This window comes from Amblyomma americanum, chromosome 1 (genome assembly GCF_052857255.1).
Source record: "Amblyomma americanum isolate KBUSLIRL-KWMA chromosome 1, ASM5285725v1, whole genome shotgun sequence".
Lineage (NCBI taxonomy): Eukaryota > Metazoa > Arthropoda > Arachnida > Ixodida > Ixodidae > Amblyomma > Amblyomma americanum.
The window spans coordinates 298,156,966-298,183,838 of NC_135497.1; the positions used below are offsets into that span (position 1 = coordinate 298,156,966).

Genomic DNA, 26,873 nt, shown 5'->3' on the forward strand with positions numbered 1-26,873 from the left:
GGTCGAATAAGAGAATGTTGTGATCGCTTACGCCCTTTATGCTTTGAACAGACTTAATTAATTCGGGATTAGAGACGAGAATCAAATCCAAAATGTTAGAACCACGAGTTGGCACAGTGACCATCTGAGTGAAGTTGAACGTGAGAGCAAGGTCGACAAAGTTTTTTGATAGGGTGGATTTAGCAATGAAATTATTCCAGTCTATATCAGGGAAATTGAAGTCGCCGGACAATAAGTAGGTCGCACGTGGAAAGCGGGAATGCAAGTTTAAAATGACTGAGTGAAGTTCATCAACGAAAGAATTATCGCAGTCGGGTGCGCGGTAGCAAGAAATAAGTATTAGCGCGTTAGCCGAGAGTGAAACATGAAGGCAAATGATTTCGTGATGACAGTTAGTTGTTATGCGCTGACAGACAAGTCTGGGATTCATAAATACCAAAACGCCTCCTCCTCGACGCCCTACACGGTCAAGCCTATGGATGGTGTAAGTGACGACATTACTGAGAAGTTCGTGGTCCTGAATATCTGGGCTAAGCCATGATTCAGTCATTATTGCGATGTCAGTATCGTTATCTTCAAGAAAGGTTTCCAGTGCTTCCTTTTTGCATATGTAACTGCGAACGTTTGAGAGCATGATAGATACTGTGTTAACAGTTGGCGCTTTTTGAGGGTTATGGCTGTGATGAGGTGCGTGTGAAACAGTTGAAACACGTGCGCATTTGGATGGCTATGACAGTTCGACGACTGAATCGGACTCAGCTTTGTAGATGAACTGTTTGTTATTCATGACCAGTTTATCATAACGGATCTTAAACTTGGATTCATACTGGGATGCGTATAAGTAAAGTTTTTTCCTAGCTAGACGCACTCGCGCTGATAAGTCTTCTCTAATGGAAAAAGACGTGTCCTTCAATTCTGATGATGCGGCAAGGATTTTGGATTTATCTTTGAAGCGCAGAAATTTTACGATAATGGGACGATTCTTGGATGCCTGAAAACGGCCCAACCTGTGTGCTCTTTCGATGTCGTCAGCTGTGATGGCGATGTTTAGTTTCTCCGATAAAAAAGTAACAATGTGTGTTTCAGACTGAGCCCATGTTTCATTGTTGGAATCTTGAATTCCAAAGAATAGCAAATTTGATCGCCGCAGACGACTTTCCGCATCTTCGCACTTTTCCGTAAGTGTTCTGATTTCAGATGTCAGCTTGGCAACGTCGCCATGTGAGCTAAGGGATGTATTCGGCTCTGCGGCCTGAATCTTTTCTACTGTTTTTTCGAGGGTGTCAACGCGGGAGGAAAGGCCATTGACGAGACTTTCTATGTTATTTTACTTAACAGACTTGCTCAGTTACATCCTCCAACCTACATTTATGCGTGGATATCTGAATTTCTGAAGGACAGATGCTTTTATTGCACTGAGGGAGCCCTATGTTCCAATGCATATTATCAAAAGGTGTGCCGCTAGGATCGGTGCTATCCCCGCTGCTTTTTAATATGTTGGTCAGTGGCATGCCCATTCGTCCTGATATAACAGTATTTTTGTGTGCAGATGACATAGCTTTTTTCGCCTCGACCAGGTATATTCATTCCCTTTACCAGATTCTGCAGGGATATTTGGATGCTCTTAGAGTATGTTTGCAGGGCATTAATTTATCCGTGAATTTAGACAAATGCGGCGTTTTGGTATTTCCTCCAGACACGCCTTTGCACATTTGATTAGTCCATCTCTCTAACCAGATTCCACAAGTGGAATCCGTAAAATATTTAGGTGTTACTTATCACCCAGCATTACATTGGAGCCTTCATATAAGAGCAATGTGTTTAAAGGAGAACGCGCTCTAGGTCGGCTGACAAGAATCGCGAATAAAAAGTTTTGGATGCGCCGCGACACATTATTGTTACTATACAAAGCCTACGTAAGACCTATACTTGAATTTGGTTGCATTCTGTTCTCTGGTAGCACAAACTACAAGATTCAACGATTAATCTTGCTGGAAAGGCGCGCTCTACGTCTCTGCCTTGGTCTCCCAAAATCAGTTTCAAACGCCCTGCTTTATCTGGAAGCCCGTATCCCCGATCTATATTCCCGCTTTCAAATACTCACGGTGCGAACCTTCCTCAGGTCGATCCACCTGGTGGCTAATGTCAGCACTCCTATTTTTGTGTCTTAGCCAGCCTTATTCTTTTCTCATCATTGGCCACGGTATCAAATGCCACAAATTATGTTAGCACTGAACCTTTTAACACCGATTGGTGTTGATCTCAGTTATTTGCAGTGGGTTGATGACACGCCGGCAGCAGTTGAAGTCCATTTTCACCACATCTTCCCATTTCGTGCGAAACATATGCCCGCAAACATTTTAAACGGTCTTCTCTCTGAACCCATAGAGGAATACCCCATCATACGGTGCTTGCTACCGACGCCTCTGTCAACTGCCAAAAACCTGCAGTTGGCATCTTTTCATTTGGCATGGAGCTATTCTGTCCGCATCCCAGATTATATTACTATATTCTTTGCGGTATTTTGGCTCTTGGAGTGGCCTTGCACAAAATTCTGTCATGTGTCTCACGTTATTATCCTCGCTGATTGTTTGTCAGTTTCAGTCTCCCTCGAAACTTCACAAAGATTTTTTGAGCCGTTTTCTGCGATTTTTTTGTCCCATGCACTTTGAAGAAGGTCCGTTTTGTCTGTGTCCCTGGCCATGCAGGTATTCATTCAAATGAGGTGGCTGATTACTTAGCAAGGTCGGCTCTTGACGGGTCAGTGACACATCCTGTCCCGAATATCAGCCTGCTAGCGATTTTCAGGTTTCAGCGGTTCCAACACATATCAACCAAGTTACATGATCGCTTACTAAATACCACTGAACATCAGCACTTGCATATAACTGGAACGTCCGTTCGTGTAAAACCAGGCTGTGTGAGGTAGCAATGACGCGGTTGCGGTGCAGGATTCCCAGTTTGAATTTATATATACGCAGGTGTGGATTGACACCGACAAACCTATGTGACGCATGCGGGGAGGTTGAATCTGTAGACCATTTTCTCCTCTACTGTCCAAAGTTCGCACTTCAGAGAAAGATTTACCTGGAGGTCACTCTCTCTAGGTTAGGGCTTCCGTTATCTCTGCCAGTGTTGTTATCGTTTGGTGCGTGCGAGCGCCAAAGGATTTGCATTGGGTTCAATTTGTGGGATTCTCAATGATTACATACTTGCAACTGGTAGGTTGATTTGCTAATTCTTTTAATACTGTTCGAGCTCTTTTCTTTCACCAAATTCTGTCTGTTATTTAATTTTAAATATTATTCTGTCGTTTTTATTGATACATTTTTAAAAATTTATGCTTGGAGCTAAAATTTTGTCGTAGTCTCCTATGGAAATTTCTTTGTTTATGCCATTACAGGTTGGCCAATCCCCCACGTGGGTATGTGCTATGTTCACTGAGGTAAAGAAGAAGAAGTGGTGATGGGTTCATAAAACGGTACAACATAAATGTCATATGGGAGGCAAGTGCTAGCAGTGACGATGGAACATATATGACCGAATGAATCCTGGTCCACGAAGCTTCCGGGCCGCAGGTCTCCAAGAGCCGACGGCCAAAGCCCTTGGACGCACCGAACGACAGGGGCAGGGGCCTGTGTCCTCACGTGTGGGCAACGTCCCGGGTCGGTCGGGTCATGGGGTCGGCTCGCGGCAGCGTCGTCATGCCGTTGTGTCTTGTGGTCAAGGCGGGAGACGGGGCTGGGGTGAGCGGCGAGGTCGGTTCGGGCTTGGCACGCTGGGGCACTGCCGGGCGGCTCGGATGAGGAACTCACGGCCGACGACCACGGCTAGCGGAAGACGCCGAAGCTCCAGATTCAGGATGGGGATGATACTCCGGACCTCCACCAAATGTTACATGGCGATCAGCTGAAGAATGAGGCGATGAGATGATTTTAATGTCTGCTGGCATAGCGCGAGCGCTCCGTCCCGCGCCATTGCCAGGTTCGCCGTCTTCGTGACAATGTATCTAACGTTTCCATAGTACGTTGTGCAAAAAAATGCGCTCCACATTGGGTAGATCAGGCATTGGTAAAATTCGCAGGGATGGTTTAAACCGAATGCTGACATTTCCACCTCTACCATCACAATCCTTTCGGTACAAACTGTAGCCAGTGGTAACGAACTTACTGTCAAACACTATTGTCAAGCCAAGTTTCTGCGAAAACCGCTATTTCATGGTCATGCAAAAGCAGAAAAGCCTGCAACTCAGTTGTCTTGTTTATGACACTTCTGCAATAAACATTCAATATATTCAGGGTCTGAGATCTCTTACTCTGGAGTCAGTTTGATTTATTTGTAAGCCTAAAGCGAGGAGCTCTTGTTTCAGTCCCAACCATACAGTACGCTATTAAGGCTTAGCTTGCTTATCATAGATTAGCTCTAAAGCTTGGCGGCCTCTTCCCCTTCTTCTCCAGAGCTTTTCCAAGGTTTGCGTATTTCCCTAACTCGTTTAGAAGAGTCCTCAGCTAATGATTTTGAGCTTTTTTGGTGTTTGGATTTTGAGGTGATATTGGTGTTCTTGAGTGAATAGCATGATCGTAATCATGAAATTTTTTTATAGAAATCGGGGAGTTTCAAAACGACTGGTCGCGCGTTATTTATTTCCTTTTTACCCACCCTGTGGCATCTTCTGGCACTACTCACTGTTCAACCTTGTTCCAGAAAAAAAACCATTATTTCCTTTTCCATTTCATCGCTAGTCTCCTCGCTAACCTGTTTTATTCCGTAAATGATCAGGTTGTTTTTCCTGCCTATTTTTTTCTAAATCATCTGTCTGATTCCCAACTGTACTAAGCTGCTCCTGAAGTTTCGATATTGCCGATTCCATGTCTGTCACCTTCGTGGCTAAGACATTTAGTCCTGAGAACTGTTTCTCAGTGCCGTCAATTCGCTGCGTTAAACCGGAAAGTTTATTCTGTGGCCTTCTAATAATTCCGCTAGCATTTCTTTTACAAACGGGTCAGAATTTGTTTACTGCCACAAGACAACAGATCTTTTGATAATGCATTCAGGCAACAAACGAAACGCTGAACACACAGTGGACAGAGCAGCAGCACAAGAAAGCGATCGTCACTCTTGTAGCTAAGTTCAGATTTGAAATCACTAGGCTGGATAGCAAAGCAAAAAGATTTGCTTAGCATGCTGGCACGTTTGCTGCTGTCATAGCCATTGTGCTAAAATAGACTGCTAAAATCAGTCAGCGCGTTGTTGTGTCTGTGTGCAAAAATTAATGTACGCCAAGGGTATTTAGTAAACCATTCAGTAGCGTTTACCAGATAATTACAATAAGTGCTAAGCACAGAAGGGACTCAGAACAAGGAATTTTGTAGGTCGCTTAATTACCATTACGTGATGACATTGCGATTGCACTCGGTCTTCTGAATTTAACTGCTTCTAACCTTCCGCCATTTCGTGCGGTTTGCTACATGATCATATGATGACGCTTCCACGCGCACAGATGGAAGATGATGAAGACCACGCTTTCAAACTACAGCGTGAAAGACTGGCACTTTCAACAACTTCGTGAACGCGGCTGCGTGTCGAAGACGACTACAATGCAAGCACAGCACGAGAGCTTGGCAGTTCGTACAGGCAGGATGCTAGAATTTCTCCCAACTGATTGTTCAAACAAGGGAAGAGTATGAGCAGACTGGCTTAAAACCGGAGTGGCACTCCTTGATGATACGCTCAGCCTCTACCTCGCGTCTATTGCAGTGTTGCTGTCTTTTTGCGATGTGTTTCGTGGCGTATCCTAAAAGCTTTGTTAAATAATTTAGTTGAAGCAAATACACTGTATTTTCAATCTTATAAATAAACTGTGGCGACAGTGTAGTGGTCTGAAGTAGCGTTAGAACGGATGCTTGGGCGAGTTGGTAAGCCATTTTAAACAGAACAGCGCGCACTTTGACAGGGACTACGAGGAAGACACGACACAGATGAGCGCTCGTCTTTGTCGTGTCTTCCTCGTAGTCCCTGTGAAAGTGCGCGCTGTTCTGTCTGAAGTAGCGGCCAGCTGGACTGATTTTTTAGTGCCGCCGCGGGTTCTGATCGCGCTCCCTAGCTTCAATTTTTTTTTATTTCTTTAGTGTCTTCCCGCGATGCGGTGCCGGCTTTCCGCTTCTGTGAGGCTCTTATGCGGACGCTTAAAACAAAACATTATTGAGGCCACTTGAAAATCATACGACTTGTGAAAATGCAGCGTTTGGGCTGAATAATAGTAATCACTAACTCCCCGAGTCTGGAGTGAAAGATTCCTGTGCTTGCCATTTTAGTGCCCTAGCGCTTCCAATCCGCCAAAAAGGGGTTGTCTGTTTGTTCGAAGCCTGCTTCGAGCATGTGGGCCACATTGGTCACGTGACATTGTGAAGTCATCACAAGCTCCACACCGGGGCAGTTGAATTTATTAATTAGTCGTGAGAGCTTCCTCAGGAACAACATAGGTCTCACAAGCCCCACCGATGTCATCGCAGGGTACTAGCGCGTAGCTTAGCCGCTGCTCATCGGCGCCTAGAGTGCAATCAGGACTCTCAGGTATCTGTGAATGCAGAGAACGACTAATTCTACCGCAGTAGAAGTCCAAAATGATGCAATAACATGCAAGCTTACATCATATGACATATCAACTGAACTAAGCATGTTAAGGCCCCGCAGCAGCATAAAAAGCCAGGACAAACCATGCGAAACAGGACTAACGGTGTTAGCGCACAATAATTCATGGTTAACCCCCCCCCCCCCCCAAACCACCCGCGATTTTGTTGCTTGTACGTCTACGCCTTACTCAAACGCTGAGTGTCAATTCCTTGCCGCGCCTGGTAGAAATTTGGTTCATAAAATCAGGGGCGCGATTACGCGGTCACAGGTCTTACCAGGGACAGAAATTAATCAAGAGATATTGATGTTATTTGGAGAGCAGTACAACTTTTTCTATTTTGGCACATCGTACAATGCAAGGCGGTGCGAACGATGATTCAGACCAAGGTGTTTAATGTGCTGCTTTTTTTTTCATGGTAAGACTACAGTGGTCGCCGTTGCCCGCCACATTGCGGCGCGGCTTTCCTATACCGCAGTTCCAGAGAAAATCGAATGTGGAAAAAATATAATACTGTGCTGAACTACTCTTCCGCGGGATCTTCACCCTAAGATTAAGCGTTTTAAAACGAGAATTCATAACGGGTGGCAGAGAGTACGGTTCGGGCCACCACCCTCGCCCTAAACAACGAATTCTGTCCTCCCTAACCCTCACCTCACCATGTTGTTCCTCCCTCACTCTCGTCCGCGCGTATTTTCTTGCGCCCATCCTCCCTCACTCTCACCTCTCCGAGTGAAATCCTCATGAGGTGAGGGCGAGGACGCCCTCATGAGGGTTCACCCTCGTGAGGATGCCCATCCCTTCTCCTGGCTCAGTGGTGCAGCGGTTGAGCTGGCAGGGCAGCCAGCGATGGGGCTTGTACGACCGAGGTTGCTCGTCCTGAGCAGGATTTGATGACATCACAAAGTCATGTATGGAAATTTCTCTGGAGAATTTTCGCTCACGCCATCGGGTTTCCCGCTCAACTTAACTCTGTAGCATTAAAGAGAAATTGAGGAGAAACTTTAGTTGTTTGATCGATAGAATACCAGTCCTAAACACAAAACACCACTCTTCCTGAAAACAAAAGCTCTTGTAAGCTAGAGAAGAGCAAGAACTAAAATACGGGTATCGCCGCCACAGGCCAGTCTCGCAAGTACAAGCGTGATGATGAAATAATAGAAAATCACCACAGATCTCTGAGGCTGACAAGCATGCATCGAGGTTACGTCTTTGATCGTTATTGGAAAATATGTTTTGTTTTGATGCAATCAGCGCACTTTTATAACACGAAGAAAAGGAAAAAACACTACGTGAATGTTGTAAGTAAAAGAAAATCTGCAATTGGGTTCGCTACAGGCGGCCAGCTCAGTATCAGTATATTTTGGGTGCTTCGCGGCTATGCGTTCTTCGTGTCCGTGTGGTTTCGTTACGCGCCTTGATTTGCAAGGGCGGAACAGCGGAGGACCTTCAATGCCTCTCTAAGTGCTCCTCGGACGTTCCTGCAACGGCACGCAACTGCGAAAAGGAAAAAAAGCTGCGTATATATCCAATGTTCAACGCACCTCTACGTTAGCAAACGCACCGCTCGGCGTGTTTCCTTCCTCAACCAACTAAGACGCTGAGCTGCGTAACCAGGCCTATGGTGACTATTATTACATAATTCAAATGTGCACGCAAGGACCATTCGCTACATATCAGTAGTGACAGTGGCTCGGTGGTGAAGCCGGCGCGGCAGATTCCTCGGCGCTAGGACTTTCTTGCTAGACCCCCTGCCACAGCCATCAAAAGCATGGCACGCTGTGTGGGGTTGAAGTCACTGAACACAGGCCGCAGTTCTCTGCGAGCACTTCGTTGTCGGAATCGGGAACGGGGTCCAACGTAAGGTCTTTGCAAACGTAAACGATACGACGACGGCTGACAGACGTCAATGTCCGCCCGGAAGTAGTTTTCATTTCGGCTGCTGCTAGGTGAGAGCACAGCGTTTCCGACCAGCAATCACGGAGTCCTCGTTTCTCTCTGGCGGTCCTGCTATGCGTAAAAGTCTTACTAACTGGCTGCACTTCGCGTCGCTGTTGGATCATTTCTTTTTTTGCACCGTTGTAGGGGCGTCATTTTGAGTACTCATGCACATCTAAGCACCATTCTGCTGTTTACTAGGAGCGGCTAATTCGTTTCTACATAAAGACTGTTTATGCGAGACGTGTTCTCTATCCACTAGATAAGAGATGCAAGCCCAGGTTTTGCGCCGAGTTCAGTCGTTCCAGGCATGACGATCTCGCAAACCCACGAACCCATAATCCTAGAAACTGCACAACGGAGCGATAAATGTGTCAGTTTCCATGAGAGCACTTCTCAGTACGTTCAGAGATCGAGAGGCTTTCTATTTAAGGGTGCGTGCTTATGTGAGCCAGAAATGTGGGTTTATCAAAAGTTACACCAGAAAATTTGTTCTCGTTTTACCGGTACCGTTCTTTCATTTTGACAGAGGGTGGGATCAGTGTGCAGTCCTCGTTTAATTTAGAACAATACAGCCACTGATTTGTGTATGGAAAACTTGAATTCATAGTGTTGGGGTGCGTTTATTATGTGTCCTCGGAGAGACCGAGCTGCTGTGACGGATCATGCCGCATACTCAGGCATAGGAAGGAAGGAAGGAAGGAAGGAAGGAAGGAAGGAAGGAAGGAACGAACGAAGGAAGGAAGGAAGGAAGGAAGGAAGGAAGGAAGGCCTCAGACGTTGCTGGCACATACCCACTACGGGGGAGTGGCCAAGACACAGGCGGTTAATTACTGGATACCGGAAAGTTTTGACGGGAAAAGGAGTGGCAATAGTATGTAGTCTGATAGATTGGAAGAGGGAAGGAAAGGGGTCCAGTTAACTTGGAGATCGAAGACGGGACAATTGCTTAATGTGCATAATAGTACACAATGCCTGTAATGTTGCAATGTCTTACTGACTGAGAGCGGGAAAAATAAATTAGAATGGGAGTCGCTGCGTTTCTTGAAGAAAATTTTGCACAGCAGAGCGCACACTCCTGTCGCTTCATCCAAGCAAAGAAGCGCCAATGAAAAGAACAACCGCGGAAGACACAGGCAAGCCCAGTTGATGAAATGGAATTTGCAAAAGACGCTTCCTCAAATGAGAAAAGCGGCGGCAGAACAGCAGGAAGTGATCTATTGTCTCAGGTTCGGCACAAAAAGGGCACAGTGGGGAAGCTGCCAGGCCAGATCTGTGAAGGTAGAAATTTAGAAGGGGAACCCGGCAACGCAACCGCGTTAGAGAGACCTCTAGTCTGCGTGAGCGCCAGTCTTTGCTACTCCAAGGATGCAGAAGATGCTGATATTCGGGAGATGATGTAAGAGGCGAGGCAGCAAATTCCTGAAATATTGTGTAGCTGTGAAACCTCACCGCAGCTGTATATGCACACGATGGCAGGACAGCAACAATTGGGCCGCTGAGAGAGGCTCTTGCTAAGGAATCTGCAACCTAATTTAAGTGAAAGCCCATGTGACCTGGTACCCAAAGCAACCTTACCGAATTTAGATGGAGCGGAATCAGGAACTTAAAGAGGCGTAATGGCCGAGAGTCAGTGGGTGAGGATAAGGAAGAGCAAACGGACAGAGAGTCTGTCATAACCACGACCTGGGAAACGGTAGATTGTAATTTTCGTAAGGCTAAGATTACTGCTAATAATTCAGCCAGACAATTTGGAGTGAAGTCAGGAAGACGGAGAGAAAAAGACCAATCCAGTGAAGGCGAAAAAATTCCCACATCTGCCTTTTCGCGATCCTGCGAGGCATCGGTAGCAATAAGAACATGAGAGGGAAATGACCTTAAGTGGTCCTGCAATAGACCCTGAAGAAGCGGGAAGGGCTGCAGCTTTGCATTCGATGGGAAAATGTCATCGAATTCAATCTGGACAGATGAGGAGTTGTTATATACTTGGCGGACATCTGTGAAATGAATATTTATGCGATCAAGGAGGGACTGCACGTAACATATCTGCGGGGTATGAAATCGAGACCAGGCAGCACTAAAAAAGTCGGCAGGTTGACTAAGAAATATTATACTGGAAGCGTGAAGAGGTGAGTCGCACAATATTAAAAATGTTTGAACTGTTAAAAGGCGAAACCTAGCTGATAACGAAGGCATTCGCGCCTCAAGGTGCAGAACAGCATTGGCGACATATTTTGGAAGCCCCAGACAAAGGCGCAACGCGTCACGCTCCAAAAGCACAAGAGGGCGAAGTTTATAGGCAGGAGCTCCTAAGAATAAAACACACCCGAACTCCAAAATTGGGCGGACGTACATGTTATAAATCATCAGAAGCGTATGCCTTCTCATGCCTGACCTAGCACTACAAAGCCTGCGCAGGATGCCAACGGCCCGAACTCCTTTTGCAGAAACTTGCTCAATGTGTGGCCGCCAGGAGAGAGTAGAGTCGTATATTACACCGAGATACTTCACCGTCTGAACTTGAGGTATTATGTTATTTCTATAGACCAGGCAGGTATTTACAGGAACAGAAACTGCAAATACTAACAATGCGCATTTCTTCACATTAAGGGACAGATGAATTCTTCCTAGCCAGTTGTCAAGAACATTGAGGTAATTTTGCAGGGTTCGATAAAGAGTGGGAATGTCACCAGCTGATGCAAAAAAATGCAATATCGTCGGCGTACACATAAGTTTTCATATTTTGAATGCATGGAATTGAGCTTAGAAAAATGTTAAAAAGAACAGGTGAGAGAACTGATCCTTGCGGAACACCTCTTGTCTGTGGAAATCTCCTTGAGGAAACACCATTTTGGCAGCAGTAAAATTCTTTATTTTTCAAAAAACAGAAATCCAGGCTACAAAATAGCTTGGGAAGTTGAGTTCATGTAATCTTAGTAATAGAGTCGAGTGCTCCACGCTGTCGTATGCTTTACTGACATCCAAGGTGACAAGCGCAGCAAACTATTTTTCTATTGCGAGCTAATTTAATACGACTCTCAAGGTCAGTATGAGCACACCAAATTGAACAACCCGGCCTGAAACCAATTTGACATGAATTCAATACAGCATTTTCTGAAATGAATGACATGACACGGCTGAGAAGGACCCTTTCCACCAATTTCACTAGGTTCGATGTTAACGAAATAGGGCGTATATTGTCTAAAGTTAAGCCCTCCCCTTGCTTTTTAAGCAATGGAACTATTTCAGCAAGACGCCACTCATGCGGTATCCAAGGACCTTTAATAGAAGGGTTAATTGGAGCCAACAGGTCTCCAGGAGATTCATTGAACAAAATTTTGATCATAGATGAAGTGACCTTATCGCGGCCAGGAGCCGCTGGGGATAAGCGCAGATCAATTTGCGACAGCTCAGGCATAGAGACCTCAGTGAAATCACTTTAGGTGCATGTGAATATAGTAGGAGAAGGTAAAGCAGATGTAAAGCGAAGCTCTAGGCCACACGCAATATCCTCTAAGGCCTTTGCGATGTCAGCAGGGGACTGAACGATGGATTCAATGTTGGCAGCCGGAGGAATCACCTTGTTGCGCCTCATGAAATTAAACAAAGCTCGTTTATTTCCTGATTGGGAAAGGAAATCATAATGATTTGTATTATACTCCTCCTTTGCACGGGCGACAGTGCGCTTAAATGTTGCTGCAACATACTTATAATCCAGCCAATTTCTTGGGCATTGATTGATGAGAAGTTTCTTCCAAGCTGCTTTCCGTCGTCTATATGCACGCGTGCACTCAACATTCCACCAATTGTTCGCGATTGGACCCTTCGTTCTCTTAACCAAAAATTCAGACTTTTGCCTTGCATGGTCCAGTACTGAACATGGATGTGCAGCCTTGCTTTCGGCACTTCTCTGAGCGCGAGTGTCTGAAGTGATTTGGAGGGCTGATTTTAGCGTGTCTTTAAAGCAATTGTAATTTATTAACGTGCGCTGATGTCGCTCAGGAAGAGTTAATTTACACGCAAGCTTGACACTAATCGGTAGATGATCACTGTTTGTTGCACAGTCAACAGGCGCCCAAGACATAACAGTCACTCCTGGGGAGGAAAAAGTTAAATCCAAGGCAGAGCGGCATTGACTGCGAACAAACGTAGGCAATCCGGAATTGTTGCAGATCAAGTTATTGCCAGAAGCCCAATCAAATAGTCTAGAACCAAAGCTGTCTGTTTTAAACCCCCAAGTCACATGGTGCGAATTTAAGTCGCCAAGTAATAGAACCTGAGATCGGCTACTAGACATGAGTGAGTCAAGGGGCCGAGTGTCACGCACACCAGACGGGAAATATGCATTAGCTACCGTAAAGGGCTGTTGATCTGGGACACTGAGGTCAACCGCAAGGATTTCGCATTCATTGTCCGCATATTGAAAAGAAATACATGCCCTGTGGCAAAACTTTGTAGATATGAGCACTAACAACCGTCCCCCTCGTGATGACCGGTCAAGCCGGAACGGACGGTAATTCTTGAGATGATAATTGAAACTTGAAGTCAGCCATGTTTCCTGTAAAGCAACTAAATCTGGTAGAAGCTGATTACATAGGCAATTTAAATCTGTTGAAGCTGAGAATATAGATCGACAATTCCACTGGAGTACACTTAAGAACCCTATCTTGGCGGAAGTGCCGCAGCCGCGACTGCCTTTTCTAGAATCCTGGTCTTAGCGTTTTGACTTGCGTTACTTTTCTTTGTCTTTGCCTGGGGGCAAGATGGACCTGCAATATTCATAGGAGATCCACTTCGTTTCTGGGCGCGGAGATCAGACTCCATATTCATACAATTCATAGAGGATGCGTCCATAACGCTATTCGAAGGAGAGGCCTGAGGGGTCTTTTGTTGCTCACATTGTTTTTGGCCCTGTGGAGCGGAATCGATTACTACAGAAGGAGGGGTAGTTTCAGAAGCCAAAGAAGACAAGAGCGGAGCGGTGGACGCCTGCAGAAGATTGGTCATCTGAGTAGCTATGACCTTCGAAATGCACGTGGACACGGTTTGCATAATGCGATCCACTGCATTTGCCACAGCTTTCTCAACTGCAGCTGTAATAGCTTGGGACCAACTAGAATCCATTATGGGTGGGCATTTGGCGGCCACACTAGAATAGGCTGAGGCTCTCTCCTTGACTGCGGCAAAAGCCTCTCTCCGCGTGCACCTGTGCTTGTCTATAAGCTCGAGCACCTGAACTTCTTGTGCTCGTGCAGGACAGTCAGGGGAATCACCAGGGTGAGCACCGCTACACAAACAACATTTCTCTTGCTGTTCAGGACATTCCTCTCTGCAATGACGTTCCCCACAGGCACAGCAGCGTAAGGCCGATTTGCAGGCTTTGCCGCTGTGGTCAAATCGCCAGCAGTTTTGACACTGAAGGGGCCGAGAGTTAAAGGCATCTACTCGAAAAACCAATGGCCACACCTTAATCTCTGACGGGCAAAATATTCCTGCAAATGTGGCTATGACGGACTCCGTAGGAATTTTTACTCCGTCAACCATCCTGCTGCATCGATGGACAGCAATCACTCCCGCAGGCGAGAGGTTCTCAAGCGTTTCCGCAGGGCTCAATCGAGAGTCGACCCCTCGGACCAAGCCCTTGGAACATGGTAGATGAGGCGGAATAAATGCGCTCACCGGATGGCTGGCGAAGGTCGTACACTTTAGCAGGTCATCAATACAGTCTTTATCCGGCGACCTGCACAAAATACCACCCCTACCGAACTGCCGGACATCGGTAATGTGCATGAAGTGCTGCGATGTGGACCTAAGAGCCGCCTGCACTGCCTCCGGGTTGTTCAGTCGGATAGCGCCGCCATCGGAAGGCACTAGAGCGACCGGAATGCTTGAAACACCACTGCGGAAAAAGAGATCAGTTGGGAGCTGGTCTTTATGAAGAGATGCCGACCAAGGGGAAAACCCCTGGCCAGGAGAAGAAGTAGACATTAAGCTCTCGTCCCGCACCCAATCACCCCAGAACAGGAGCAAACAGGCACAGACAAAAATAAGGAGAAATTTAGCGCGCTAGCGCAACACCGCCAGGTACTTAGCCACTGCTCCGCAGCCTGGGTAGCTGAGCCACGTCAACAGAACAGTGAGGCCTGCGATAAGGAGGCATAGCCAGAACCCAGAGAGCGAGCGGGTCAAGTTCTTCGCCTTCAGGCGCAGCGTACCGTCTGCGCGTTGTGTCGGGGCTTGCGGGTAGCGGAACCCGTGACAGTTGGTACGCTACAGCTTCTCAGCTGGAAAAGGAGCCAGCCTGGCGACTTATGGGCAATAACGAACAGAGGTGTTGTAGCATGCCTTCAATCGATTTACGTGGTGGTGGTAGTGGTGAAAAGCCTGTACCACCGTGGCCTGTACTAATTTATATATACAGAGAGGTGCTCCGGGAGAGGCACTAGTGCGTCTCGCCCCTTACAATACAAGGCTGAGTTCGTCATTCCGGCACGCATAGGGTGCAAACGGGCTAAACGATGTTGGTTTGCTATAAAGCAAGATATGGACAATGATATTGAGCAAGCACTTTCCGCGGATGGCCGGGTGTTGGAAGAGGCACCCGGAGCCACAAAAAGGATTCAGCAAGATAGGCGTAGAGGCTTCGGACGTGTCGCTGTCGTTTTTTTTTTTCGTGTCACTGGTTCTGCGTCGTAAACGAGCGAGCGAGCTGACTGCATTCTTCGGCGTACGTGGCGGCGTTGGAGAGCTGCGTGGACTCGGAAATGCCGGGGTGGTAGCGAAGAAGAGGATCCACCGCGTGGGGGGGGGGGGGGGCGTACAGAAGAAAGAAGGGATAGAATCAGTGGAGGTTTGCGTGGCAGTGTTATACGCGTAGGTGACTAAGGGAAGAACCTTCACAGTCAATAACACAGTCAATAACGACATGATGGTTGGGAAAGAAGTGACATTCCAGGATGATGTCTTGTGAGCAGTGATGCAGAACAATAAACTCGATGGTGTACAAAACAACTTGAATAAGGACACAGGCCGCACACGCGGCTGAGGGATGATTGCGCTGTGAGGAGGCGCTGTAGAACGAAGTCAGCAAGCAGGGTGGTCACTTCGGGGAGTCAACGGCGGAGAGCTTCACTGATGACGGACACTCCAGCGAACGTGTCGACGAGAGCGGGAACTGCGGCGCCTTCCATGGGCAGTGCGATTACATTAGCGGGACGACACGGAGGACCTGAGGAGTCCGAAACAAGCGCCGTTCTTTCCCCCAGAACTACGACTATTAGAACATCGAAGCATCGGAGAAGGGGAACGGCGACTATTAAAAGGCGATCGGCGAGTGGCGGAAATTATTAATTAGAAAAGACTAGCGCTATAGATTAGCGGTATTTTAGGTTCACGCATGAAGTTCCGGTCAAAGGATGCCTCTATTTTTTAGAGTTAGGTTTGTATTTTGGTCGGGGGCATATTGGCTGGGCGTAGAAGCCACGCTCAAAAAAGGACATAATGACATACAATCCGGCCCACTCGAAATTTGTGAAGCAGGGGATAGTAAAAAACAGCCAGCGGGATGCTCTTCAGAAGTCTTCACCATAGAATCCCGGAGAGTCAGCAGGCACATGACGTAAGGCTGGATAAGGCCGGTTTTCCTCATGAAACAGTGATCGGAGTAGCTGAAGGCTTGATGAATGAAATCAGGCCAGGTGGGCGCTCTGCTACAGGAGCGGAAAAAGCGGCACCAGATTGAGGCGAGCAGCCATACCGTATGTGCACCAGCTATCCCACTGGCTGAAAAAGGTTGGAGGGAAATGCAGTGTGAACGTTTTGTTCACCGCTCCTGAGAAGCTTGTCCGCATGTGCAAAGCTGTGAATGAGAAAAAGAAGACAGCCTGCACTACAAATTATGAGTGCAAGTATGTACAGGTACCCCAAAAGTAATACGGAGCACGCCAGCTGTGGCCGAAATGGAAAAAACTGCATGCCAGCGCACTCTATCGGCAGATGCGCGACAAAGAGCGAGGGTATGTCGGCACATCCGGCTGGCCCGTCGCGATAACTTGATGCTCGCGTTATCGCCGCCACGAGCAAAGCTGCCATGCTGTCATTAGTGCTAGCCAGGGGCGCTTTCAATACCTCATGCAAGGGTTTGTTGTTCGTCCGGGCCGTGCAGAAAGTTGGCGTTCGGCAGCTTGCGCTTTTTGCTTTTCCTTGCCCCTGGCAGACAGGGATGATAGCAGCGCAGCTTGGCTCGTTGAGGCGATTAAGCGAGCATCAAGTTATCGAGACGGTGCCGACGCCCCCCTGCTCTTTGATGCTCATCTGCTGATAGAGCGTGCTTTCATGCAGTTTTTTTTTTCATTTGGGCCACCGTTCGCGTGCTCCGTATTACTTCTGGGGCACCTCTACCTTGCATAACTGGTATTATATACCGGATTCCACTCTCCTGCGGGAAGTGCTATGTTCGGCAGTCGGAGCACTGCCTAAGTGATAAGTCGATTCTTTAGCGGGACCGGCTTTTTAGCCAAACACTGTAGGCGTTGCGGGTGCGTGCTCGGTAGGGGAGGAACTAGGCTGTACCGAGAGATATGCGAAGCCTACTATATCATCGGCAAAGGAGATAACTGCGTCAGCGCGCCTTTTTTTCAATTCAAGTATTTTATTTATGTTTCTTTCAAAATACAAAACAGTTGCTGGACCCATAGCCATTGGCTAGTAAATGGTCCAGTGATGAAATACGATACAAATAGTAACACAGCAGAGGAGGAATGTAATTAACAAATACAAAATTTATTCCTGACGCACACATCATAGGCAATGCAATAATATTGTGTCATAATTTGATTTAAACATTACAATAGGTTTCAAAAAGGTATTTCTTTAGAACAGTTCTGAAGTTATTGGCTTGCTTGATGTGTACTGGCAAAGAATTCCAGATCAAGGCCCCGTTAAATACTATGAGACTTTTCCCGTGCACATTATGAGATGGGGGCAGGTTAGAGTTATGATTAGTTGCAGCTCTTGTATTTCGTAATGGGCGTTTAAACAAAGTTATGGGGAGAGGATCATTAGTCTTTAAGATTCTATGTATAGTTTGTGCAATTTTTAATTCGTACAATGCATTTAATGGCGGCACATGGACAAAATTATGCAAAGATCTACTGGATTGACCACGACTTGAAAATGTAATATTCGTAATGCACGTTTTTGCAGACGGATTACAGGTTCGAGATCAGTTGTGAAAGTGACACCAGAAGACTCAATGCAGTAAGAGAGATGACTATGAAAGAAGGAAAAGTAAAGAATGCATATAATGGGGTATGCAAAACGTTCACGAGCTTTAAGTAAAACATAGCAAGCGTAAGCGAGCTTCGAATAAAGGTGTTTAATATGTGATTTGCAGTGCATGTCTGATTTAAATAAAATACCTAAATATTTGTACGAGCCCACTCGTTCTATTTTTTTCGCCGCGTAAAGATATGTGCAGTTCATCAGTATTTATTTCCTTTTTTTCAGGAATGAAAACCTGTATACTTAGTCTTACTGAGATTAAGGGCTAATTGATTGGACGTGAACCACGTAAAAGCGTTGTCTAGCTCTGCATTTATTTTATCCTGTATTTCAAATTTTCTCCCATAAATACAAGAGCGGTATTGTCAGCATACATTAAAGGTTGGGAAGTAGATGTATATATTTCAATTACTGCATGCTGCTTGCGGTCGCTAAGATAGCTTTTGATTAAGTTCGGGAACTTACCCCTGAATCTATAATTGCTAAATTTGTTGAGTAAAATCTTGTGGTTGACTGTGTCAAATGCCTTTTTTTATATCAATATATACAACAATAGCAATTCTATTCTCATTTAGAGTTGTATTTAGAATTTGTGTTAGGTTGAGAACCGCAGATGAAGTAGATTTATGAGGTCTGAAACCGTGCTGGTGGGGGCTAAGCACATTGTAATCGGATATAAATTTGTTTATACGTGTACTGAGTACCTTTTCGAAAACTGTATTTAAAACACTGATATTTGATATTAGTCTATAGCTTGATGGATGAGAGCCATCTCCGTCCTTAAATACCGGAACGACCTTTGCTATTTTTAATTCAGCATAATATATTTCACTTTCAAGGGAGTGATTAAATAGACAAAGAAGAGTATCGGCTAATATATCAATATTATCCTTAATTATTTTAGCAGGAATTTCATCAAGGCCTGCTGCCTTATTTGTTCTCAACTCTTTAACTACTGTTATAATTTCATCTATCTTTACATCATATATTACAAAACTATTCACAACTGATTTGATTGAGGGCACAAAATCAGTAACTGGAGGTAGCTGAGTTGCTAGCTGTGGTCAAATATTTATAAAATAGTCATTAAACTCATCAGCAGTTTCTTGATCAATTAAATAAGATAATATACGCTGGTCTGAACGAAGCCCTATTGCACCTGTTACAATGTTCAAGATTTTTTTCATGTTGCCACTAGTATTTAAAATGAGAGATGAGTAATATTCACGTTTTCTTTTGCGTAGCAAAGATACTGACAGGTTCCGAAAGCGCTTAAACTGGCTTAAAAAATAAGGATTAGTTTTAGCCTGTTTCCATTTGTAATGCCATTTTTCTTTCTTTTTCAGTATGTCTAGGATGTCGTTAGTCATACAGGGGCATACAGGGGCATTATATTTATCCGATTTAACTATTGTGGAACTCTGCGAAATGGCAGCCTGAGCAGTTGCAAAGAAATTTCTACATTTCTTATTTATGTTACTATCACAGCCAGCGGAGAAGTCCGTTTGCTTCAAGATCTCACGAAATAATCGATAGTCAATCTTTTTTATGGCCCACCATCAGTCATTTTAGGATTAATGTTTTCTTGGATATTAACTATAATAATTGTGGGTATGTGATCAGCTATTGGATCTATATAAGTTCCGGCCCATCTGTCATTAGTAATATTGGTAAGTGCATGATCTATTAAAACGTACTAGAATTGCCAGCTACAAGTGTGGGTTCTGTTATAAGGTTGGACATGTTATATGATCTCAAAAGTGAGGTGTAGTTGTTTGAGTCTCCCGAAATATATATGTTAAAGTCTCCCACGGTTACAACGCAGTTACTTTTCTTAGAGGTCAAAATTTCTAGAACCGATTCGAGTTTTTCAGGAAAAACTGAAATAGCAGAACCAGGAGGGCGGTAGACCACTCCAACAATTATACCACCCTCAATTTTTATAAACAGCGCTTCAATTGTATCATCGCCGATAGTAAGAATGGGCAGGACTTCAAAAGATACATTATCTTTTACAAAGAAGGCAACACCACCCCCACGTGAACGTGAAACCCGCCGTAGAGAGGAAAGTTTGTAGCCACGTACAAAAGGTGATTCTTTCTCCTTAAGCCACGTTTCACTGATAGCGATAATGTCATATTGAAAAGTGTGCCGGGAGAGATAAGCAATCATCAAGTTTAGGTTTTTTTTATACTGCGCACATTGCAGAAGAATACCGATAACACATGTTGTTTCGTTAACTGATCTATTTCGTTCAGCCTGAAAACCATGAAGAAACACAAGCACAAAAAGAAAACTGAACAATGACTAACACTACTCGACACCAGCCAGGTCATTCTCGCTCTCGATTCTTAACAGTTTAGAGGTTTCTGTCTTTCTGATCAGAATCTTTCCCTGCGACACCCAGACAAATTTTCATTTTTTCTCCAGACGCAGTTTACGGGCTTTGCTCAGCAACATCTTCTCGACGCAGAGATGCTCATTGATGTAAAGCGGCTCGCTCTTTTCAAAGCGAAGAATACCAGTGTCAAGCCTTGTCCTTTTGGCCGCAGAGAAGAACTTGTCCCGCACAGCACGAGAGGAAAAGCGCACCACAACATTTGGCGTACCAATGTCCTTCGAGCGGACACGGTGTACAAAGTCTATGGCATCGTCTGCGACATCGACTCCCACAGAGGCAGCTATTTTTCCAAGGGCCGCGCGCAAATCGTCTTCTTTAACCACTTGAATGCCTTTAATATCGATGTTCTGACTCCTGCCATATTGTATTAGCTCAATAATCTCCCTCCTAGCCTCCACGAGCTCTTTCTGCATCTGCGGTATTTACTGCTGGCGTTGAGTATTCTGGAACTTCACCTCCGCCACCTCACGCCTGAACTCGTCGATATCCCTCTTAAACGCTTGAAAACTTACATTCATGAAACCCATAGCCTCTCCTATGCCCTCAAGTTCAGAATGGATCTCATTATTAGATGTGCGCATGGCTGTAATTTCAATCTTTACTTAGCCGTGAACACATCCATCTTTACCAGCACCTCGGTTAACACTTTGACAATTTCTTTGATGCTATTCGGCTGTTTTTCGCCGATTACTGTACGTCACCGAGAGTACCAGAGCTTCCCATAACTCAAGGGGCAGTGAGCGTGAACGTATCCAGAACGTTTATGACGTTTCGCCAAGAACAGTGACAAAAGCAGCACACTCGTGGCAGCAACAGGGACCGACTTAGTGTAACATTTCTACCAAAGGTATCGAAATTACCAACAACCTACAAAGATAGGTGAGCGTGTTTACGGGCTGTCTGTACGGCGCCGCTGCCGCTGCCAGTGACTGCAATGCACAGGGATTCCGCCCCTTTGATGAAGCTGATAGGCCAGGAGTGAGTCTCCAGCCGGCGAAAACAGATGGCAGCAGATGAAGATCCAGTTGATGCTTGAAAAATAGGGTCTTCTCGAAGCTTGGAAAAGCAAAGAAGCCGCGTATGCATCCCGGGTATGGTTCCAAAACACAGGCAGTGCTCGTGTCCACAGCGCCTGCAAAGATAGGTGAGCGTGTTTACGGGCTTTCTGTACGCCGCCGCTGCCGCTGCCAAAGTCTCACCCACTCACCCTGTCTAAAAAAAAAGCTATCTGGAAAAATGCTTACCACGTATGCATAAGTGGTTTGTTTCCAGCCACACTCATATGACCATGACCACTATTTATGTGTCTTTCTGTGAAGAACGTAGTTGATGTTTGGCGCTTGTCTGTGTACTTCTATTTCTGTGTCCTCGTCTATAGCGTTAGTCTTTTCTTATTAATGTACAACCAACTAGCCCAGCTTTCAGTCTTGACGGCGGTAATTCAGCGATCGGGGGACACAAAGGGAGACCGGGCGGCCTTATCGGCGAGGATGATTCGGCATCGTAGGGGTAGAAGCACAGATCAGGTCGAGAAGGTGGAAGGCGCTGGTGGCAAAGCCGCGCGACATAGACGAGAAGAACACAGGTGTAGTAGATTGGACGTTTGACCGCAGTATGTCAAGGGTTCATAGCATGTGAGCGGGCTATTGAGAACAGAGCATGATACGTGGACTCATATGACGGCGGAGGACGGAAAGAAGGGGCGGCCTGGCAGGAATCGGGTGCTGGCTGATGTCGCAGCCCCATCGCCGATATGCTCGCCATGTATGTCGATGCCGAACACAAAATCGGGGATGTCACCCTGCCTTACGTCGTCTTCGCCTACAACACCGCAGTGCAGAAGACCACCCAGATGACGGCTTTTAGGCTCGTCCATGGCAGGGAGGCCACGACCACCCAACGTTACAGAAGAGAAAGTCGACGTTGCCGCCTACCTTCAACGCGCCGAAGCTCGAAGGCTTGCCCGATTACGGATCAAAGATCAGCAGCGGTCCGACGCCAGGCACTACAACATACGAAGACGCAACGCGGAATACAAGCCAGGACACCAAGTCTGGGTTTGGACGCCCATTCGCCGTGGATTGAGTGAAAAGCTTTTGCGCCGCTATTTCGGCCCGTACAAGGTTCTTCATCGGCTAGGTGAACTGGATTATGAAGTCATGCCTGACGCAATGACTGCATCCCAGCGACGCCGCGTGCGACCAGAAGTTGTCCATGTAGTCCGTCTGAAGCCGTATTATGCGCGCTAAAGCACGCTGCATTTCCATACTCTATTTTCGCAAGATCCCTTTTATCTCATACTAGTCGCATTATTTGTTTTAATGCATCGGGCCGATGCTTCTTTGAGAGGGGAGTAATGCCGCGAATATTTGCAGTGTTCGTTTTTCAAATCTGCCGCCACACCACTTCATCGGTTTGTTTGCGACGCAAGACGCGACTAGATTTATCTCGACTGATCGCAGCCAGGTATAGTTGATTCTACGTTGTTCCGAAATGTTCTAGCAACTTTGCACGTTTTATCTTGAAAGTTCGCTATCAGCTTTAAATTGAGCACGACCGACAGCAGCGGGCGTTCTGTTCGACGACCGCCGAGCACGCTTGTCGTTTCACCGCCGCCGAGGGATTCAGTCCATTGTGGGCGCAAGTCAGCCCAATGAACAGTTTTCGTTTAGAGAACACGACCTCTGTCGAAACTACCCTGCCCACAAGGTCCGCTGATGATTCACGCATCAGGGCAATGACAGCATATTTCATAATACACAGCTGCACAGGAGTGAAGAAGAGGGGCCTGCTCACAATCTAGGAACATGTAGCTCTAGGGATGCCATATATGGTTCTGCTACCTGGCTTAACATTGAGCCCTCTAAGCATGAACATGTTTGACAAAGCTGCAGCAAGTCTTTGTGTCTGTTTAGTGTGGCAACCATAATAACTGTTAGGAGAAAATGCTATCCTACCGCTATAATTATTAGCCTTGCCCTATTTCTCTGCGCCCCCCTCCCCTTAATGCCCTCTCCCAGTATATATGCCTGCTCTGAAAAAGCGCTTCGAAAAATGTGAGCCCGGGAGAGCTGTTTTTCCCGCATCCATTAGTGCGTCCGTGAACGATAACTTTTTGTCCGTGATAAAGCAGAATGACCTGCCCGTCTTCAAACGTAGGCTTTCAGCATGATTAATGTCGTGACTTTTGATGATGGTGATCTTAATTTATCAACGGGCATCATGATTAACGGGTTTTCTGACTCCACGAGGTGGGGTCTACAAATTTTTTTCACTCCGGTGAAGCAGGGATGGTTTTATTTTTGCATTAAGTTTCTATGACTTCCTTCATTGAAGAAAACGGGCATTTCATGGTTTTCCCAAAGCGGGATATTAAAATAATTCTGAAGCTGGTCAAAAAAATTATCTCCTATAACCCAATGCGTTCTCTGCGACAAAAATCTAAAATCTTCAATATACACAATGCATCTAACCTCTACGTAGAACTTGAAGGCAACAACGGCCCAGAACTCTTAACATACGTTTCTTACTTTTTAATCGTTCTCTGCTCTTCATAGCTCTTATTTGCGCCAGGAGGATTTACGTTGAGTCATTGAAATGTTTTACCACATTTTTCCGGTTTGCTTATACGACAGGAGAGCATAGAAGGCCTTATCTTCATAGAAGACAAAATAGACCCAGACGCTATCGCACAGACTGCGACATATCACTAGCGTTAAAATACGTTGTGCGTATTTTAACGCTAGTAATATCTCGCAGTCGGTGGATCAAAAGCAGCAACTAGCCCAACTTATTTAATCACGTTATCGCACTGCCAAAAGGTGAGGGGGGAAACAAACCAAACCGACAACTTAAGGTGTGTCGAGGCCTCCTCAAAGGCCTGGCGGCCACAACCAACCTCCACAACTAAGGCTCAAGACCACTAACTCCAGTGTAGGTCCGTGTCACACGATGTTCTTTTCCTGCACTTTCCATCTCCGTGTTCTGCACTACTCAAGGAGCTAAGCCTCTACAGGTACAGATTCCTGTTGGGACTGGCCTTTCCCTCTACGAATATACATAGTGAACGGTAGACAGACGTACTCGGCGGCGGAAGCTAAGCCTCTACAGACACAGATTCCTGTTGGGACTGGCCTTTCCCTCTACGAATATACATAATGAACGGTAGACAGACGGACTCGGCGGCGGAAGCTAAGCCTCTACAGACACAGATTCCTGTTGGGACTGGCCTTTCCCTCTACGAATATACATAGTGAACAGTAGACAGACAGACTCGGCGGCGGAAGCTAAGAATCTACAGACACAGATTCCTGTTGGGACTGGCCTTTCCCTCTACGAATATACATAGTGAACAGTAGACAGACAGACTCGGCGGCGGAAGCTAAGCATCTACAGACACAGATTCCTGTTGGGACTGGCCTTTCCGTCTACGAATATACATAGTGAACGGTAGACAGACGGACTCGGCGGCGGAAGCTAAGCCTCTACAGACACAGATTCCTGTTGGGACTGGCCTTTCCCTCTACGAATATACATAATGAACGGTAGACAGACGGACTCGGCGGCGGAAGCTAAGCCTCTACAGACACAGATTCCTGTTGGGACTGGCCTTTCCCTCTACGAATATACATAGTGAACGGTAGACAGACGGACTCGGCGGCGGAATCTAAGCCTCTACAGACTGATATGCTTGGGTATCGGGACCGAAGTCTTCACCGCATGACGATGAACTCGGCAGACGACGGAGGGAAGCCTTCAGGAGGGTTGGTAAACTTGAAGGTTTATTTACATATTTGCAAGAGAAGCACGGAGACCAAAAGTCAGAGATGAAGTGCTACATATATACAAGAGAAGCAGGGAGACCCAAAAGTCCGAGATGAAGTGCCGTGAAACCAGCCAAATCGCGGCTTAAATAGAGTGGATATTCCCTAGGCACCTAGCTAGGGAAACCGGTGGCTGATCAAGCGTCCAATAGGCAGACACACTCTTCATAGTCTCTTCCCTAACCCCGTGACCGCTCCGCCCCCACAAACACGTGCACAGGCGATAAGGAATCCTGGCGCCTTGAGGTCCTGGAATTGTTTCCGACCGGTTGAGCAGGTGCACAAGGTCGTTGGCTTAGCAGGCAGGCGGTGATGCCCTCCGTGGGAAAGAGGCGTCCTGACGGCCCCGGGCATTCCAGAGGGTAAGATGAATCAGCCGTGTCCGCCCCCGCTTTGTCTGGCCGCACGTGCAAGCCAGTGAGGCGGGTTCGGCGTCTTTGTTCGCGTCTTTCTGCCGGTCCCCGTGAGGGCGCAATTCGGGAGCAATGCCGCATTCCATACTCCGGACGAAGGGATGAGAGGCCTTTCGTCACAGCTCACCGTCGCCAGGAGCCGTTCCTAATCCTCTTCTCAGGACGACAGCACCTTTGGGTCAAGCATAGTTCGATGGCGCCTGCCGGGCTCGTCTTTTCCCGCTGTCGGGGCTTCCGATCACAACAATCCGTCCGCCGCCAAGAAGACGCCACGAAGTGGTTGCAGCTGGTCGGTGCACCACGAATGGGCGTCAGAGTCCCAGTCGGCCTCGTAGTAGTCAGTCCACTTGACCTGCACAGCTGGCAGGGGTCCTTAACGGAGCATTAGCGATCCGATCTGAGCTCAGCCCTTACCTCCGGCTAGGCAGCACGCGGCCAGCCTCAGAACATTGCCAGGTCTTTAATACAGAGCAATATGGCTGCAAATTTTGGATGACTTAACCCTCGCCAACATCTCACGCCCGGAAGTCTGCTGAACCAAACTAATTCCGCTTTGTTTTTCCTTTTTTTTCGCAAAAGAGATGCGTCTGAAATTTGGTAAGAAACTTTTTTTTCGGCAATGAGGTAGGTACGGAGAAGCAAGAAAAAAAACAAAAACCGAAAATGATACGGTAGCTTTTCTCAAGCATTAGGGCATTTTACGCCAGATTATGCAGGAAAGCTACGACTGAGACCGGCGGCATTCCCGTTTTCCCGCCCTTTTCGGTAGCGGTAGCCCGACTGAGTCACTGGTAGAGGACCGACTACGTCCCCCACCAAACGACGGATGGGTTTGCTAATTACGGGCACTAGCTTCATCGGAGCCTTCCTTAAATCCCCTGGCTTTCCGACACGCTGACAGGTGTCGCAGGACTTTACAAACTGCTTGACATCCCCGACGCAGCCAGGCCAATAAAACTCCTGTAGAAGCCTAGCTTTAGTTTTCTTCACTCCAAGGTGGCAAGACCAACCCCCACCATGGCACAATTTAAGGATGCCTGCGCGGTATTTCTGCGGCACCACGAGCTGATCGAACTGGACCCCCTTTGAGTCATTGTACTCGGCGTTGCATCTGTTCCTGCCGCGAGCCTCTCCGCTCGTCTCAGAAGCATCGCCTCCTGGGTTTGCCCCTGCCTGACCCGTCGTGGGAGAGCCTTCGTTCTTCCTACGATTTACTTCAGCTGCAATCTCGCGAGCCTTCACACGAGTGAGCGCCTGGACGGTTCGATCGCCGAAACTACGACCCTCTTCTTGGAGCATCTGCTCCGACCGATTTGAAAAGAGGTACGGAAATCTTTCCGGCAGATTCGGTGATACCGCTGCCTCCGTTTCCAGAACGTCAAACG

At 46.7% G+C, this 26,873-nt stretch overlaps 1 pseudogene; it reads left to right on the plus strand.

The window, feature by feature from the left end:
• Positions 1–3,677: 3,677 nt before the first annotated feature.
• The window catches only part of LOC144119219 (histone deacetylase 8 pseudogene), a 31,990-nt pseudogene continuing 8,794 nt past the window's right edge, over positions 3,678–26,873 (plus strand).